Here is a 20,352-nt window from a genome sequence, read left to right on the forward strand (position 1 = left end):
GCCACTTACACTGAAGTGGAGCCATGTAAAAGTTGGCAGATTTGGTCCTTAAGTGCAAGACTGGGCCCTGGACTGTTTGCCTGTACAGGAGCATAGGGGTGTGTGACAGGGCTGGGTTTACTGGTGGTACAGCCTAGTGGTTAGGGCCCTGGGTCACAACTTTCCCCCATCTTTAGTGGTCCCTGCCAGTGGTGGCTCCAGCACTGTGATGGTCTCTCTTCTGGTAGATAGTAACTCAGCCCTCTGGCCAGCTCCCCACTGAAGCCCACCCCTTTCTGAGGTAACAGTCTATCAAAGAATAGAAGGCCAACACCCACCCCCCCACACACACACAAGGAGCTTGTGGCCCAGCTCTGCACCCCCGAAAGGCCTCACCCCCTTTCTTCAGGGCTTACAAGGTTTTTATCCCCCTTATCCCAAAAGATGGCTATGCCACCCTCATAGCTGGATGGCAGGGGAGCCCAGGCATTCCCTCTCTGCCAGGCTCCAGCCGAGGGCCATACACATGGCAGCATTGTCAAGCACCCAGGAGCGCTCTGGAGCTGCTTCCCTGGGACACTTCCTACCATTTTCTTTCCCAGTCAAGGCATGGTCACAGCTTCGCAAACAATCCAAGAAAAGACAGAGCCAAGTGCTCTTTAATCCTTACCTACTGGCTAGTCCCTCCTCCAGGTCCTGGGGTAGCTGCGACTTGCAGACCACCCTCCTCCCACTTCCCCACAGCAAGGATTCCTACCAGGCCCTGACTCAGGAGCTCTGCAGATAGGACATGGGGATGGACTTACCTGCTACCCCCCTCTCTGAGCTGTCTGGCTCTCTTTTAAACTCTCGTCCGGCTGGAGCAGGCTCTGCAGGTGCAGTGGGGTTCCTTGGACCCAAAACTACTCCTTAGTCCCTTTTATCCCTGTGTGGGGTTTCAATACCCCATCACAGGGGGTAAGAACTCTCCTTCCACTGAGTAGAAGCAAGCTCTCATCTATCCTGCTCTGTTACCTTAATCATCAAACAATGCCTCTGATCTCATAGAAGAAGGGTGGTCTTGTAGCTAAGGAACTGGACTAGGACTTAGAAAAACTGAATTTGGTATTGGCCTAGTGGCTAAAGTCCTAGTCTATGATAGGGAAGAAGTAGGTTCAACTCACCTCCTCTTTCCACAGATGTTCTGCCTGATCTTGAGTCAATCACTTAATCTCTCAGTTTCCCATTTATAAAATAGGGACAATACCTCCTTTGTCTGTTTAGATTATAAACTCTTTGTCCCTTATATGTTTGTACTGAGCTGAACATAATGGGGCACTGATCGTGGTTGGAGCCTGTAGCTGCTATTGTAATACAAATACAGAAAATTCTCTTTATTCAGCCATAAATGAGTAATTATCACAGTAAAAGGTAAAGGTAATTCTGATCTTACCTATGCTGGTGCAAATCAAGAGTAACTCCACTGAAGCCTGAGCCTATTTTGAGCATTTACACATTCCCAAAACAATTTATGGTCGGTTTCCACAAGAGGTGGAACCGACTTGAAAGTTATTGTACTCAGGAAAACAATCCACATCCTCTTACCTTCCAGCACAATTTAAAAGCAGAGAGGAAATTTTATGATAACAATCCCACCTCCCCTCTTGAGTTTAGATATTCCAAGTTAGAAGAGACACTGCCTTTGGCAGCATTTTGATCTGTAACCACTAGTGATAAGGAAAAGTGCCATGATTGAATTCCCACTTCTGCAACACAGCTTCAGCGTTTTGCATGTGTACATAGATACAGTTTTGCAAAGCGATGACAGTGTTGCCTGTGAGATGCCCCCATTACTCTGAGCCAAGAGCTCCTGGCAGGCCCCTGGTACTCACATAGTTCAGACAGTTGGGCCTTCTGTGGTTTCACACCTATTCAGAAACTCAGGCCTGTCAAACCACCTCAACCCAATTGCCATGTTATTTGCCAATAATGAAAGCACAGCTTCTTTAGCCCAAACCACTTGTCTTTTCTCTACTACCCATAACCCTGACAGCACAGTCCCCAGGGTATTTCTGATCTCTGCGGGAGCCCACAGTAGACATTCAGGAGTGTTTACAATGAGTGTTATATTCCCTATTACTTGTTTTGTGCTGTTTGTAATACAGGGTCAAATGACCGGGCTGGAAATTTGGAGTAACCTCATTGCTGTTAGTAGATTTACTCTGGATATACAAAGGTTTAAGTGAGAGCAAAATCTGGCCCATGTAGTGCAGTTTAGTTTCCTTTTGTGTGCTCCCCTCCCTAAAAGTATTAGATATTGTTTTCCATTGACTATTAGCTTCATTTGTTATTGTTTTACACTTTTTCAAAGCACCAAAGTTTAAATCCTTTTTTTTTTTTTTGCTTCAAGTTAGAGATGTGCCACATGGGTAATCATGGGTACCAATGACGGCACCAGACACAGGGATCCCCTCACAAATTATTGATGTAGTCAGCACCCCATTTCCCATTTCAGCACCGGAATAAGTGTCTAGATTTTCAAAAGCCCATTTAAGCCCCGTGAAAGAACGTGGCCTAATTTTCAGCACCTCACTGAAAGCAAGAGGAGTCCCTGCATGCTGAATCCTTTTGGAAATTGGGCCCTGCGTTATTAATATGTAGTACCATGGACCAGGACCCCTTTGTGCCAGGTGCTGTACAAACACAAAACAAAAAGACAGTCCCTGCCTCGAAGACCTTTCAATCTAAATCAAGTCTTCCCATCTCCACAAGGTGAAGAACTGATGCATCTCGCATCACAATCCTTCTGAGCCAGTATATTGTTAAAGGTAGAACATCAAAATAAAATATAAAAGCCTTAACAAGGATGATTTTTTAAGGGAATTTTGTTTTTGCACATATTTTGTTACCAGAAAGTCTGACTCTCAGCAAACATAGTAGAGAACACTAGAGATTAGTAGGAATGAGAGTTAGTTCAGAATCCTAGAGATTAGTAGGAACGAGAGTTAATTATCTCATGATATTGTAGAACTCTGTTTTTTATATGCCGTGCACTTGGTGACTTAGGTTTTCCTCTTGAGGCAACGGCTATCATTTCTCTCTTAGAAAGCAGAAAATGTTAAGTTAGTTGCTTAGGGCCTGATCCATTGCACACTGACTTCAAGAGGCACAAGTTCAGGGCCTAAAAATTGGTGGACCCAGTGATGCACTGCTCCTGAGCAGAGCTCAAGGTCAGTGGACATGGGTTCTGACAAGGAACCGATTGCAGATCCATGATTTTCAGCTGCTCCTCCTGGTGTGATCTGAAGGGGGCAGCTTTATATTTAAATTTAAAATGGAAGAATAGGGCACAATGGAGCCTTACTGCTCCATGGACATAATCTTTTTCTCTCTCCTCATGACACCCCTTCCTCCCTGTCCCCAGCACATTCCCTGCCTCTCCTGACATCATGAAGCACGTCCTGCACAAGAGTCAGTGGAGCTGGACAGCAGAGCAGGCAAAGGAGGTAGTTATCAGAGGCTCTGTGCTGCCATGTGTAGAGGGAGTTCTCGGGTGCACATCTCCTCCCACTTTAAGTTTACTTAGTGTTACATAAGCACGAAGTGAATTGGGCAGACCAAAGAATCTGGTCCTGTATCTTATTTTTTCTGTAAAACCCATTGATGGACCATCAGTCTGACTCGCTGAGTTAGCAACTGTTCACCAAGGTGAGCAAAGGGTTGATAATCTGGCTCTCAGTACACAGCAGTATTTTAAAGCCTGGTGGACCATTCTCGACTAGACCAAAACCATTTTAAGGCAAGTTAAAAGTTAATTGCGTTCCTTTAATTACTAGGAGTCAGTACAATGAGATGAAGCTCAAACTAAAATCCTCAGATCTGACCCCAGAAACGTGGGGAAATCTGGATCCAAGCCCTGCACTCTGTAATTCTGGGCTTCTTCTAATAAAAAACTTGCACCTAAGAAGGAAGGAGGGGAACTAAGAGGCACCTTTACCATTTCATACTTTTACTGGGATGGCACAGTAGGGTTTGATGGTATTTGAAGCCCATCAAGAGAAGCCGTCTGCAAGCTCCTTCTCGTAGGGGAAGATGTGATGGTTGAACGAGAGAGGGTTAAAACCTGAATCTTAATCCAAACCCTCAACTTCAGGTTTAGATACTTTGATGTTAGATATATTGGAACCTGGATCCAAGCCACCCTTCATTTTGTATTTGGATTCACAAACTGATAACCCCATCTGACCAAGTTCTGCAAAATCGAAACCCATATCCTCTTTGGCCAAACTACCCTGGAGCAAAAATAAATGAGTCATTTCCTTAAATGCAAGAAAACATCTGAATTAAACAACCATAAAATAGCGAGCAGAAATGCATCAAATTCTGTGTACTCTGACTATACTCACTCTACCTTGTAAAGGCTAAACAGGAGGCACTGGCCCTTTAAAACAGACTAGACAGTAGCAATGTTTGGGAAGCAATTGGCCAATCGGAAATAAGGCTTTTCTTCAGTAATTCAACACATATCAATTAATGTAATCTATATGAGGCAAAACAGGGTTTACATGAGTGTTAGGTAAAATATAATCCCAAACATTGGCAATTTCCCTTTGGCTGTGACTAGCTCAGCTACAACTTTGGGGTTTGCCATGACAGCCTACGACTTAATCAAATTCAAGCCTGGACAGTGACGACTGTTATTGTAACCATAATGCCTAGGAGCACCAGTCTTGGACCAAAACCCCTGTACAAACACAGAACAAAAAGAAAATCCCTGCCCCAGAGATGTGCAAAGTCTAAAACAAGAGAGAACAGATGGATACAGAGCAGCTGACGGAGAGTACAAGGAAACAGTGGGTATGATAGGCTGGGTATCAGCCTTCCATGCTGCCAAGCTGTTTAAGAGGATTAAGCTAAATCAGGAAAAGATATTCTTATTCTGGAATAAGGTCTGTGTCCACACGTCCAGTCACTCCACTTTAAATTCATACCCTCCCTTAATCCAGAACAACTTTCATGTGTAAACAAGCCCTGGTCATCAATTATGCTCTTAAAATTACAGCTGTCAGCCCATTCTAATTAAAAAGGAAATCTTCCTTCAGCCTGTCCAAAAGTCAAAGTCCATTATCGTCTCCTCCCTGTAAACACACAGATATTCGTCATATGGAACGTATTAAGAGGAGATTTTCTAACCTAATGTCCACTCACATACGGCTGACCTTAGAACAGCACACACTGCCCAGTGAGCAGGATATTTTAGGAACCATGACATGCTTCAGACCCAGCCTTTTATGTGGGTTAACATTTATTCTGTTGTCTGATGTGAGCCAATTGCTTCAAGGAGATGGCAGCAGGACAGGTTAGAAATATCGGGATGTCCCTCAGTGGAACTTAGTGGGAAATTTAGCATTGGTCAGGGAATACAAAGGTTGAGGTCATAGGGCTGGATCCTTAGCTGGTGTAAATTGTCTCAACACCTCCTGCTGAGGATATGCTCCATACGGCATTTGACTCTGGAGTGGCTGGAATAATAGGAGCTGATTAGCTTGGGTATGTCACATGATTTTTACATGAGTGGGGCTTCATTCATTCAGGGCCTGATCCAAAGCCCATTGATGTCAATGGAAGGACTCCCATCTGACCATCATTAGGGTAAGAACATTCCTCGCGACATTCTGAAAGACAGTTTTTGGGGTGGCTATTCTTTCTGCAGAACGCTTTGTGTGCAGATGGCTTTGTGAGGAATGATACACACTCATCACGCAGACCAGAACATATTAGAATGACTTCTGCACTATGATTTGTTTGGCCAGACGATTTATGAGGCAGAAGGGAAGCAGACTCGGAAATAAAAATGCATGAAGCCTGCAGGGAGTGTATAAAAATGCAGGGCTTGTTAATGCTCTTGTCTCAATGGGCAAAACTGATCTTGACGCAAATACTGATATGTAGCCATTCTTTTTTGTGTTCAAAGGGGAAAACAGATGGTGTATGGGGCTCAGTTGAGGCTGACCCCATTCTCAGTTAATATGTACTAGTTGGGAACCCCAAGGCCTGTTATAGGACTATAGCCTATAGTCCAAATTTTAGGACTAAGGTCAACCCTATTACTCAAAAAGCAGATTTTCCAGGCACCTGGTGGACTGGTGCCACCCACAGGATGAAAACTGTAATTCAGATGAAGAGTCAATACAGAATTATTTGTAATGTCCTCCATCTTATGTAAAGATTTGGAAGTGGCGAGTGCTGTATTTGTCTTTACATAGGAAGTATCTTTATTTGTTACATTTTATAGATGGGGAAACTGAAGCACAACACGGTGACATGACTTGCCTAGGGTCACCCAGCAAGCTAGTGGAAGAGTCTCAATCCAGTGTCCTGTCCACTAGACCGCCCTGCCTACCCTAGAACAGGTGTAAGTCAAAGCAGGGGTACATGCTGGTGTAGATTTTCCAAGCCAGCTAGATGATTTAGCCACACAAATCCCATTGATTCTGGTAGGAATCGTGTAACCAAATCTCTGAGTCAGTTTGGAAAACATGAGCTTTTTACTAAAAGGTGCCCAGTGTACTCCTGATTATCCAATTAGCATGGGGTACAAGGAGTTTGGCTGGGCAATCGGGAGTTCGGATAATTGAGAGGATGGAAGTGGCAGCGGAAGGAGCCCTCTGTATCTCCTCTGTCGTGGCCCTGCTCACTCCTTCCATTGACTGATGAGGCTGCGGCGGGTTCCCTGCACTGTCATTCTGCAGCAGGGTGACTTCCCACAGGGATCTCTTCTCTATTATCCAAACCTCAGCATTATCCAAATCCCTTTCTTATCTGAAGGGATTTGGTTAATGCCCAGGTTCAGATAATAAGGATTCAGAAAATCAGGAGTCTGGTGTATGAAGATTTTGTTGTTGTTTTTAATCAGTTCATCCCATTTGACCCGTTTTCCCTCCACTAACTGGCAATCAATTGCTCCATTTCTCTGATTTTGGTCCATGCTCTTTCTTTGGAAGAAATTTGGGTCGTTTTTTTTTGTAACCACAGTGATGGGCTACATTTAGGCAGGGTTTTTCCAGACAGTTCAGTGGTGTCAGTGAGTCAGTTGTCGGGAGCAGAGATAGGCCCATGCTGAGCACTTTTGAAAATCTCAGCCTTCGTGGCTGCAATCAAAGAAGTGCTATTTCTCACCTGAATATACATCTCGGTTCACAACAGGAAAAGGTGTATGGACTGTAGGTAACATTCTGGCCCCACTAAAATCAACAGAAGCTTAGCCATTGACTTTCATGAGGCCTGAATTTCACCCTACACCTCTTTTCCAAGGCAGAAATCCTGCTTCCACCCTGAGCATCTTGGCTGGACCCTTGAAGACTCTGCTAATACAAAGAGACTCTAGCAAGGGGTAACAGCAAATCCACTCTGTGACTGCTACTCCAGGCATCCAGTGTCTTGGAGTTTGCAGCACCTTTTTGTGCTTGAGGAGATAAAGACTGGGAGATCCACATAGTTCTTCCCACCTCCAAGGAGCATTGATCTGGAGGGAGCTCCCATGGTGCACATAGGGTGTGGAAACCTGATCACACATTGGACCTGCCTGGCTGTGCTGTAAGGTGGGGAGTTGAGTTGAACTCATAGGGTATATCTGCTCTGCAGCTGGTTAAAACATTTGGAGTGTGGTGTTTTCTGCTCACTTTGCGGTCTCTCAGCTCATGCACGAGTCACAGCAGGCAGGATTTGTGTCTTACAGACGCATCTAAATTAATCTTCCCTTTCCAGAAGAAACCAGGGAAATAATCTTGCCTCGAAAGGCTGCCCTTGAAAATTTCAATCATGGCTTAATCTAAAGCAATCTAACATGATCCTTCTTCTGGACTGGAAAAGCTAATTCAATTGGGGCTTTCGATAAGACATCTCTATAGTGGCAGGGGTACAGACAGCAAGAAGAGCATGAGCTCCAAATACTGCAATCAGCAGACTTGCATATTTGGAATCTGTTTTGCGTTGGATCTCAGTCAGCATTCCCTGATTTATTTTTTCTGGGTATTAAAATGCTTAAAGCAATAATCTGTAAAACCCAAACTGGCAAGATCACATATGAGACTGCTGTTACAATTAAAGCTCCGTTCTGCTTACAGCACGACTTCACATATCGCCTAATCTAATTGCGAAAGGGAATTGTCTCCAGAAAAGGAGAGTGGAGCCAACTAACAAAATTGAATAATAATTGTGTAGGCTTTTTCTGTTTACATAATGGGGCGGGGAAGACTGACAGCTCTGATTTATAGCTTGGGTTTATGGTTTTTGTTGTCTCCTAGCAGTTGTTCTCAAAGACCAGGGAGCCAAGAACACTCATGCTGGGGGAAAAAGACTGCTTGGAGTATATTAGTGAAATTAATCAGACTTAATGCAATATCTTGGAGGAAAGCACATTTATTATTTCCTTTTCAGATGTGAAATTAAAATCCCATTTCTCTCTTGCTAGAACCTTCTTAGTTAGCTGTTGTAGTTTATACATGCAGTTTGGATAAGCATTCGTCAATCCCAAGGCTTCTCTGAATCCCTTGAGTTTGCAGAATTGGGCTGGAACTCTCATGAGTAAAGGCTCTGTCTAAAGATTTTCTCCAATGCTTCCATTCTGGGTTCTGGCCAAACCACAGAAGAATGCTAAGGTTCATGAAGAAGAAGAAAAGAGAGGAAAAAGGGCAGACAGAACTTTTGCAGGCCTCTAAAGAGGTTTGAGCTTGGGGGGTGGAAGACCCCGAGGCTGAGAGCCTAAAAGGTATTTAGTCACCTAACTCCCATTGGTTCAAATCAATTTGAAATTAGTGAGAGTTGGGTGACTAAACTAAGGCAGGAACTGTCTTTTTATTTGTTCTGTTTGTACAGCACCTTGCGCATCAGTCCTAGTCCATGACTGGGACTCTTAGGCACTATGATAATACATGTAATAAACAAATAGATACATAAATTAGATAATAAATACTGCTGAGGATCTGGGCCCAAAGGACCTCTCTGGAGTTCTGCTTGGGTGCTAGATTTGTAGGTCCCAGTACTGGCTCTGGATAGAAGATCAAAGCTCTGAAGTTAACTTGCTTTAACAAGGGTGTCGTGAGGAGCAGGATTTTTCCAAGATGGCCTGCTCTAAAGAGTGGAGGTAAGTGGATGGCACAGTATGTTCACCAATCAAAGTAAGAGCAGGTCTAGGGATGATTATGGGCTTATAGTGCCAGCCTTGAGAGTGTTCCTTTAACCACAGTACTTCCTGATGGGCTGGTTTGGTTGATAAGACTTTGGATTAGCTCCAACATGGCTCCTATCGGAGGAAAATTTCCCTATTTTGAATGAGCTGCATTGCCTCATAGTCAAACACATTGATTTGAAGATGCTTGTCCTTGGATATGATCCTTATCTTGCCAAAGTCCATGGGACTTCTACCATTGGTACCAGTGGGAGTAAGAATGATTGGGTCTCTGACTTGTAAAGGTGCACATGGTTTTGGTCCAGTGTATTTCATTAGTCTTCTTGGCTCTGATTCAGCAGTGCACTTAAGAAGCTGCTTAACTTTCAGCATGTTCTTAAGTGCTTTGCTGCGTCCAGGCCCTTATTTACTAGTCTACAATCTTTTCTGAAAAGTCCATTGAAGTCAGTGGGAATTCTAACACTGATTTCACTGGATTTTGGATCAGTGCCTATCTGTCAAGGGTTATATATGCACGTGTATAATACAAAACAGATAGGGACACTTAAGGTTACATCACGTTGTTGATCAGTTTTTAAACTGTGCATCCATTCAGTGAGATGGTTATGTTATGTTGTGTCGGTCTCTGGTGTACCGTAGCGACAATGTTCATTCTGCCAACATTGATGCTTTCCAGACTGCCAATCAAAACAGCGCTTAGGAGAGGGCATGTGTTTGTGAAATGAACACTGAGTCACGTACCTGGCCTTTTCTAGACACACATACTCTCTCAGAGCTATGGTTTTTTTGTTGGCAATCTGCAAAATTGTCATGTAACCATATGAGTGAGCAGATTTAAAAAAAGGGATCACAGAGTAACCTAATTCTAAGGGTTTGGTTTTAATCTTGAATGTCCTGGCTGCTCTGGGTTTTATGCACCAACAAACAAGCGCCCTGTAATTTGTACTGCATTTTCCCTAGTTAGTTCAGAGAATAGAGAAACTGCAAGCATAAGATGCTGAAACTAGGAGGTGCTGGGGGTGCTGCAGCACCCCCTGGCTTGCAGTGGTTTCCATCATATACAGGGTTAAAAGTTTGGTTCAATGGCTCTCAGCACCCCCACTATACAAATTGTTCCAGTGCCCCTGGCTGCAAGGAAATTTCTAGAGACTTGATTCAGTTCAGAGCTGGTGATACACTCCTGTTAACACAACAAATCATGTCCAATTACTCTGGCATTGCTCAGGAACTAGCATCCAGCTAATGGCCAGGCAGAGGCCAATCAAGTTTAATGACAGGCCTACTTGACTGGAAGACCTAAGGAAAGGCAAGATATACTGAAGCCCTCAGGGCCAAGCTAAATTATTGCAGTCTGTGTCTTTTCCTCTTCTTGCCAGAATGGAGCTTCCCACTTTGGGAGTGGGGAGAAGAGGGTGAAGCCCCCAACACACACATGCCCTTCCTTCACTCAGTTGCGTGGCCTGTTGTATTACTTTAGATGGAATAAAGGGGGCTAAAGGTATTAACATAACCCAGTCACTGTCTAACATTAAACAGTGTTAAATGAGATTTGGGGTTTGGTATACAGAGACCTCAGTCTGCTTAGTACCATGGCAAACACAACAGTAAAAATCCTTTAATCCTTTTATTAAAGATAAGAAGGAAAAACAGTCAAAGGATTTGAAATGTAAAGTGTTAAATCAGGCTTTCATTTTAACAACCTCCCTTCTTCCCTTTCTCTTTAGCTGGAGAGAGCTTTAGGAGGAAAAAATCCTTGTTTGACAGTCTCTTAGATGGTATCAAAGATGGCAATAACTGTCTTTTGAGGGGAAAGAGAAGTTGTTAAATGAGATGGGTTGGAGCTGTTGTAAAAGTCCAATCCCATTTCATCTCAGCTGGTGTTTGGGAATCAGCTGGGGCTGGAAGGGGCAGTGATGTCATCTGGGTCCCTCTATCTGGCCCGATCTGATCAGGACATCCCTCAGGATTAGGATAAAGCAGACTATTGGAGTGGCAGCCATGATAGTGAAGCTTGCTCTGGTAGCCTTGGTCTGTTCTTCCCTATTTTCCCCCCTAAAGTCTTTCCTTAAGGCCTTTTTTGTTAGGACTAATTTAGTCTCCTTGTCTAGACCTCTTGCATCTGTTTATAACATTCATTATTGAAAGGAATTTGACCTACTTTCCAGCAACATTTGTTATAGTAACATCTTATGAACTTTCATATAGTTCTTACACCTGAGCTTACAGTTAGGGTGAACTCGTAGGCCTGGTTATCCCAGCAGGCCCTGCATGCTGTATAAATTATAAGGTGACCAGGTGTCGGCGGTGCTGCGGACCTGAGGCAGGCTAGTCCCTACCTGTCCTGGGGCACTGCGCTGTGCCCTGGAAGCAGCCAGCAGGTCTGGCTCCTAGGCAGGGGGGCCACAGGGCTCCGCATGCTGCCCAAGCACTGGCTCAACACTCCTAGCTGTGGGGCTGGTACCTGCTGGTGAGAGTAGCATGCGCCACGGAGCCTCCTGCCCCCTTCCCGCCACCTAGGAGCTGGACCTACTGGTCACTCAGTTGGTCTCTCATTTACTTCTCCTTCTCTTAGCTGTTTAATAACATGGTAGTGAGACAAAGGTATCTGCTTGGTGGAACATGGAACTATGACTTTTCCTGTATCTGGCACGAGGCTCCCATTGAAGGATGGTAGCAAGGAGCAGTGGGTGTGTGTGTTGTGTGTGTGTGTGTGGTTCCCTATCTCTGCTGGAGATCATGCCTCTTTGATGTGGCTTGGAAATTGGGCTTATGAAGATACTTCCAATAAGCAAGCTTTGGTGCCACCCGGAGCATTCCAAATGGCAAATGTTCTCAAAGACTGTCAGAGACTAGGACATGAGTGGTCATGTCTAGTGACTGGAACTGGCAGCCAGAAATAGGAGCCCAGAGTCAGAGTTAGAGGCCAGTGTCAAGAGACAGAGCTGACTCTTTCCTCCAGTCAGGCAATGTAGCCAATCAGATAACCTACAACAGGCCAGCTGTGTTTGTTAGGGCCCATAGACTGGCTCTGCTGCAAGGCCTGATTCCTGACACTATCTTCAGAGAGTACAACCCTCCATCCCATGACAAGGGCAGTTTAGCCACAGGTTGATCAGTGGGCTGGTAGAAATCCCTGCAGGAAGTAGTATCCAGCAGTACATTCAGTTATTGCCTCAGTCTCTGGCAAGAAGTACAGCACCCCGGAGTGTGTTCCTGTCATAGGGGAATGTGTTCTTTGAGAACAGAGGGCTCAGTTCTGCATAAGAAAGGAATATCTCACTTGGACGTGGCTCATTTGAATCATCATCAAAAGTGGATCTTTGGCTTAAGTTATCTGTTCTTCTATGCACCAAATAAAATCATTAGTCAAGACTTTGTTAGCAGCTGATCTGTCCCATTTAGCACTGAACAGTCGGAAGCATCCTCATTTATTTAATGTATTGGTTCCAATTTATAGGAGTGCTGCAATGGCATCCATCCATATACTCTAGATGCCCTTGACATAATTTAAAAACACAAGTTGCAGCCATTTAAGATAACCATGAAGCCTCTTCTTCCCGAATCATTTCCAACCCATACAATTACCTTTATCATGCCATAATATAACAGCTTTATTTCACTTTGCATTTTTGATACAAATTGTATCACAGAACTCTTTATGTATTTTTATATATGTATTTGAATATCACAGAGTTAAGACATTTTTTCTCTCTCTCCCATTCTTATTAACTTGTACAGGACTGAGGGGTAAAGATCTGGTTCCAAACTTTTCAGTAGGGAGTTGGGGCATGTCTTCACTAGCAACGTTAAAGCGCTGCCATGGCAGCTCTCTCCCAGTGCTGTAAAAAGACACCCCCATGAGGGGAGTAGCTACAAGTGCTACTTGCAGCGCTTGGAGGGTGTGTGTGTGTGTGTGTTTTTTCACACCCCGAGCGAGAAAGTTGCAGTGCTGTAAAGTGGCAGTGTAAACAAGGCCTCAGAGAAAGCAGATAATAAATGTAATAACAGCTAGCTCTCATATAGCACTTTTTGTCAGTAGATCTCAAATTGTTTTAAAAAGGAGGCCAGTATTCTTATCCCCATTTTACAGATGAAATGACTTGCCCAAGGTCACCCAGGAAGCCAGTGGCAGAGCCAGGAATAAGAATCCAGGAGTCTTGAGAACCAGGCTAGTGCTATATCCAATACACCACAGGAGAAACATAAGAAAAGGTGCTAATAATCAGCTGTGGTGAGACTGTATGGCGTGAGAGAGCAGAGGCTGGAGACAGATGAGTGGAAGGTGGTAGGGAGGGGAGCAGAGGTAGAAAATGAGCCTAGTTCAGTACTGCTGTAACTGGATACAACTCCATTGACTGGAATGGGCATAAGTATCACAGTGGTAGCTGCTGGGCGCTGAGCAGTTAGAAAATCTGGACTTTATTTAAATGCTTAAATTGGAGCCAAAGTCTTATGAAAATGTGGCCCCAGTTGTGAAGAGGGAGCACCTGAAGGTCTGGCCCTGAGCTCTTTTGAAAATTTAGCTCCATAGTCTTGATTCTGACCTTGTGTAATGCAGGTGTAACTCCACTGAAGTCACTGGAGGTTAGAATCAGCCTCTAAATCTTCTGCCACCATCGCCCAAAGAACCCCTCATGGACACAGGTAACTCCTAGGAAAAAAAGTGAGATTAGAATGGACTAGAGGCAACCAGGACTCCTGGGGCTTCTTGGCTCTGCCACTGATTTGTGTGATCTTAGTCAAGTCACCTAAACTCTCCATGTTTCCATTTTACAGAAAGAAACTGAAATAGTGATATTCACCCATCACACAGGATGTCATGAGGCTTAATTAACTAGAACCTGATTCTGCAACCCTTATGTTGAATACTTGCTCACACGAATGGTCCCACTGAGTTGAGTGGGAGTAATCATTACTTGTTCTTAGAGTTCATAAGCAACAATGTGCACAGATCAGCAGAGCAAGGACAACTTAAATAGAAAGTTGTTAACAAAGGAACATTAAGTGAATCTCTCTGTTAATGGCCATCACCTTAACTTCCTCTCATCTCTCTTCCCTCCCCTCAGTGAACCTGGGCAGCAGGTTGAAACTCTCCCAGGGAGGAAACAAAAGCTTCCAACAGGTGTAGAAATCTCACAGAGTATGTCTACACAGCAATTAAACATCTGCTGCTGGCCTCCGTCAGCTGGCTTAGGCTCATGGAGCTTGAGCTGTAAACCTGTGGTGTAAACATTTGGGCTGGAGCCCGGGCTGTGAGACCCTCCTCCATTGCCGGGTCCCAGAGCTCAGGCTCCAGCCCGAGTATCTACACCACACTTTTACAGCCTGAGACCATGAGCCCCAGGCCAGCTGTGGGCATTTAACTGCGGCGTAGACATACATACAGCAGCCTCTCCATGTAGCGACAGCAGAGGGCTAACTCTAAGCTCATGTCTCTGGTTTTCTAATTGCAAACACAGTAGTGGCTTTGTTGAATATTTGTACTGAAATACAAGAAAAGACCATATTTCCAAACAAGGCTGATTAGATGTGGGACTTGTATGGTCCCCATTATCACAGCCCCACAGTCTTTTAATGCCTTTATCTTCTCAGCACCCTTGCAAGGTAGGGCAGTGCTGTTATCCTTATTTTACAGATGAGGAACTGAAGCACAGAGCATCTGAGAGTCTTGCCCAAGGTCACACACAGGAGTACCCACCAACCCATTTCTGCCAAGGCCTAGCCTAGTGCTCTAATCACAGGACCATCCTTCCTTAATTACCTGATCCCAGTGGGTTGCACTGGAAGACAGGCTTTGGCACATTGAGTGGGATCCACAAAATTACTTAGGGGACTAAATCTCTGACATAGGTGCCTAATCCCCAGTTTTGGCTCCTTGAGACCCACAAAATGCCAATGATCCCTGAAGGCCCCTAAACTTACCCAGTGCCTAAGTTTTTAGGGTAAAAGATTCTCCCACCTAGGAAGTTGGAGACTCTAGGTCCAGTCCCCCTGCTCCAATCATTCTTGCTCCAGAGTGCAACAGCTTCAACAGGCGAGCCTGAGGGAGCCCCACCTCAGAATGTCCCATAGCTACGTGGTCAGCGTATTTTCCTCAGAGATGGGAGACCCTTGTTCCAATGCTTTCTCTCCCTTAGCAGAGAGGAGGCAGTTGAACCTGGGCTTCCTACATCCCAGGTGAGTGCTCTACCCACACAGCTAAAAGTTATAAGGTGGGCCCCACCACCTCCTTGTTGGGCTGTTTTGTGTGGAGTGAGGCAGGCACCTAACTCATTCCTACAAGAAATGCTTTAGGCACCAAAGCTCTCTGACTCCAGATGGCCAGTTCCCATTTGTGGGTCCCTAAACAGAGCTAGGCACCTTCCTGCAGCCTGGACTTAGGTGCTTATCTCTGAGACAGCGCGGGGCTTATGACACATCCTTGTCACCAGCATTTCCCCATTGGCTAGCTTAGGTGGCTCCCCACCCAGGGTGCTGGCTTTTGTGGATCACGTTCTAAGGTGCTTCTCTCTCTCTCCCCATTCACCCAAGCATCTAACTCAGCTTCTGTGAACTGCAGCTTTGTTCTGTGATTTTCTAGGAGCCAGGACATCTAGCATTGCAAGACCTAAGTCCCTTCGTCAATCCCACCCACTGTCTCTAGTGTCATTAACATTTCTGCTGAGCCAAGAGCCAGAATAGAATCCAGCTCACTCTCCCACAGCTGTGACTGATTTGCAGGGCTAACAGGAGTTAAAAGCAATAGCAATTTGTTTGGATCGCTAACGCAGGGAGATCATACTCTGAATCCGCCCAGGGAGCAGCTCTGAGGCAAGAGAAGGTGCCAAATACAGCCACTTTTCAGAATAAGGGTGATTTTTAAACAAATGTTACCATATTCTCCTTTTCTTTTCTGTTTTACTGGGTAATGCATTAAAATTTGCTGTTGTGGCAAGGAGGATGAAATCTGCTTCATTCTCAACTTGGAATATTCGCCTTGGGAGGGTTTAAGCTTTTAAACCTAAAAATGAATTCCTGCTGTTTTGCTTCCTTTCTTTGCAGCATGTGTTCCACAGCTGGGACAGACATTGGAGTGATTACAAAAGCTGGGGAGGAAATTAGCGGTACTGCAGTACTTTCTGCATAACCTTTGTCTGTTTGTCTTGATGCTTTTTTGGATCAGCAGCCTCCTTCTCAAACAAATTCTACATCACTAAGCCTTTCCCCCTCTCTCCAAGAAACTGCTAAGAAAAGCCAATTTCCCTGCTCCTTATTACAATTAGTAAATATTTATATTATGGGCACATCCAAAGGCCTCAAGTGGGACAAGGCCCCATTGTGCTGGCTGTTTTATAAACAGAGAGACATCCTTGCCTGGAGGACTTGGAGTTTAAAGACTCAAACAGAAAAAGGCTAGGGCACTGGGATACGACATACAAACAAATTAATATGGTGAAGAATTGGCACAGCTTTTAGTTACATGTATTAGATTACACTCCCCACCCAAAGCCGGGAACAGAACCCAGGCGTACTGCCTTCCAGCCCTTCCTTTGATGTTTTCCCAGGCTCACAGACCCCTCAGCATTGTGTGTGTGGGGGGGGCAGTTCCTGATCTCCCCCTGTTTCCTGTCCCTCCTAGTGCCCCCGCCCCCAAAATTATTCACACACCCATAGCCAAGGGTGAAGTCACCCACAGTCAACCCTGCATGTGCAGTTCTTGTGCTACTGACATCTGTGGCATCTACTAATGTTTATCTGTTTTAAAGATTCTATCTTCAGTTATCGTCAAGCCTTTGAATAAGTCACAGTGAAAAGAGTGATCAAAAACCAAAGGCATCCCACTAACTATAGTTAGAGTACAATATCCTTCCCCAGGCAGAGTTTATACCCCCAAAGTAAGAAGTACCAGAGATTTCATAGAGTCCCTTAGGGACTTTGCTACTGGTATCAATTTTATGAGAGGTGCTCAGATACTGGGGTGATGGGTCGAAATATAAAACCTTAAGGTAGATGAAAATCCCTGCATCTGTTTCACAATTAAATAAATAAATATAAAATAAATGAGCGCTGCATTTTCTCCTGCTTAAATACTTGTCATTTAGAGATATCTAGAAGACACTGGTTATGCAGAATAGCAGCTTTGTGCTTAATTTGTATTGTTCAATTGCTTTGTGCTCTTCAGATGAAAGACATTATGTGAAAAATTTTTATCATCACTATTAATAAATAATTTACTTTAAGATCTGTGAATGTTAGTGCAAAAAGCTCATACTTCCTGAAATACAAGAAATGTTCAGAAGCTACAATTATATATATATAAATATATTTGTATATTATGTATATAAAACCCTTGGGAAATTTGGAGCATTTTTAAGGAAGTGCAGGACATACTGTATATTGCAATGGATGGCAATTGAAACTGGAAACCAACATTTTCCCCCAAACTAAAGATTTTCAGGTTCTGGCCAGAAACTTTTCTATCTTCAGTTTTTTGATGAAAAGTTGAAATTTTCCTATGAGACATCTCCTGAAAATTTCCATTTAGTCAGCAACCTAGTTTTGCATTGTGCAAGTTTTGACAAAAAATTTCAATCAGCCCTGGTAAGAAGAGAGGTTGTGTTTTCAGATGTTGGCAGGACAACCAAGGGGAAACATCGGAGAGGGTGCTAGCAGTGTGAGATTGGATGCAGCGGGAGAGGTTGGGGTGTCTCTCTCTTTGTGGACCAATCTTTGTAAAGTGGAGGGACTGTGAGCCTGATCCAAAGTTTGTTGAAATCAGAGGCAAAGCCCTATAGACTGACTGATGTTGATATTAGGGCTCCCAGATCTCCATGCTTACAGAAGTGCTATAATAACATGGTTTGTTTTCTAGCAGGGCTTTTAAACTTTTTTCGTCCAGCTCCCACAACTCCGCAAACAGATGTTTAATTAAGACAAATAATTATGATTTGTGCTCCCCCCCATATAAGGCTACTTCAGTTGATCACTGTTTACTGACATTTTTCACTCTAGCTTCTTATAATTATAAAGACACTAAAGTTTAAAAAGAATGTAACCCTAGCTAGTGATAAGCTTTGGTGGGAGCTCCCTTCTCTGCTAGGTTGTTCTAGACTCTTGCAACCTTTAGGGAGGCAGGAATTCCGCCCGGAATGACAATTGACATATCTGCCCCAATGCCTTTATTAGCATGTGGCTAATGGCTTAAGTGTGGTGCGGGCTAGTGGAACTATGCACTCAGGTTGTTCCCTGGGTCTGTTCCCCAGTCCCAAGCTCAAGTTCTCCGCCTGCTGTATCCCAGCAAAGGGCATATGCCATTTCCTGCAGCCCATGCCATCTCTGCTACAAAATTCCAGACCTATCCTCCTGTGTCGGAGGAGAACTGGCTGCAGGAAGTAGAGGTGGGATTTCCTGTCAGTTTTCTAGCCAACTATGGCTCTGAGGAATGGAGAGGCCAGCTCCTCTGCTCTGCTCATCCCCAGCCAGTCAAAGCTCCAGAGGCTGGACCTCCAGAGCACTGTTGCTGATTTGTAGAGTCAGGAGTCCACATGCTCCACGAACTTGACTATGAAACTTGATAGGTCACATAATTCTATGGGCTATTCCCCACAGTCCAATCCTTCTACCACTGAATTCTGCGGGTGCTTTGATGTTGACTTTGATTACAACAGTTCCAGGCCTATAGCTAGTTTGTTGCTAAACGTGCTAAGGGACAAGTGCTGCTAAGGGATTTCTACAATGCTTCCCTAGCCCTGAAGTGGAGTATTCTACACATACAGTGCTCAAAGCTTCATTGCCCTAATTGGAGCCAGGACCTATTTAGCAGTGCTGAAATTGACTTAGTTGGGGCTAATTATATGCCGTTTTCCCAAGGAGCACTATATCTGTTTTGGAACTCTTGGTGAGGTAGGATTTAAACAGTGCATTAAGTAGCATTACTGCTGGGTTTTGTACCAAATTTAGAACCACTACAGCTTTTCAGCGCTGGCTCCTTCACTGTGATGATACTGGAGAGCAACCAGATGGGAAGTGGCATTTTGCTTTGTGTCTCTTCCATGGGGCTGCTTAACTGTATATTTAAATTTCTGGTGATGTCTCAGAAAAGCATGCCACTGGGACCTATTATCCTGTCCTGCTGGCTGTTACTTGCCATTATTAGTAGCAATTCTAAAAGTTGTCGAAAGCAATTTTCAATGCATTTTACAACCTTGCTGCTTCTTTCTCATTTACAGCATAATAGTGATCATAGGATGGGCAAAGCATTTATATAGGCAATGATCCAGTTATCTCATTGGTAGACATTACCCCACCTTTGATCTCAGCTTATCCTTAGGAGAACCAGATTGTCTTGTAAAAGAGCATCCCCTTCTGTTATTGCTGAAATAAACTAGTATATCTTGCGTTGCAGAATTGTTCTTGACAGAGGCATCTGAATCCTTGAGCAGGAAACAAAGTTTATTTTCTCCGTCTTTGAATTCTGCATGTAAAATAATGTCTGGTTTTATGGTACCTTATCTTCCTTTTTTGTGTGTTTGTGAGTCTAATAGGACCAAAAAGGTGAAATAATTCAAACCTGCAATACTACACAAATACCTCAGATCAGTGCATTAGAGGAAATAGTTTGTCCTACTATATTTACCAAAGGATAATAATGCAACTTATAGAGAAATTGACTGTCCGGCTGTGATGTTATTTGAAGGCAGAGTTTTCAGTGTGCAGAGGCCTCTTAGCACAAATAAATAAAAAGCAACCCCAGCCCCTCAAAAAACTTATTTGCATGTGCATTTACTGCAGTTGTGTGATTATATTTACATGTAGGTTTACCACAACTAGGAGTGTAAATAAGGACTTGTACATTTAAATATTCATTACCATGCACATGTGAAGCAATTTTCCTGTGCGGTCGTGGCAAAAGCATGGCCAATTACACTGAAAATGTAGATTTCAATGTATAAAACTAGGAAACGTGTTTAGAGGGGCCAAGAACTTTGGCTTTTCTATCCCCTTTCATACCTACAAATAAATCACTGCTTTTGCAGTGCAGTTTTGGTTCTTTTCACTTTGACTAGCCATTCCCTTCAGAACGTAAAGAGCAAACTGACACATAATCTCAGACAGGATATCCTCTTGGGAAAAGACTCCACGCTATATACAAACAATAGATTTCTGCCTTTTGAATCAGACGCAGCTTTTTAAAGGATCTATGGTATGCTCATTCTTTATCTCTC

The 20,352-nt window shown here is 43.9% G+C and overlaps 1 protein-coding gene across 1 annotated transcript in view; it reads right to left on the minus strand.

Annotated features, from left to right (window-relative positions):
• The window catches only part of MMD (monocyte to macrophage differentiation associated), a 137,532-nt gene that overhangs the window by 87,843 nt on the left and 29,337 nt on the right, over nucleotides 1–20,352 (minus strand). Inside the window, exon 2 of the mRNA XM_030534105.1 lies at nucleotides 13,693–13,799. The gene's annotated coding sequence lies outside the window, so the exon portion shown is untranslated. The remainder of the gene's footprint in view (nucleotides 1–13,692; nucleotides 13,800–20,352) is intronic.

Source organism: Gopherus evgoodei, chromosome 15, assembly GCF_007399415.2.
Source record: "Gopherus evgoodei ecotype Sinaloan lineage chromosome 15, rGopEvg1_v1.p, whole genome shotgun sequence".
NCBI lineage: Eukaryota > Metazoa > Chordata > Testudines > Testudinidae > Gopherus > Gopherus evgoodei.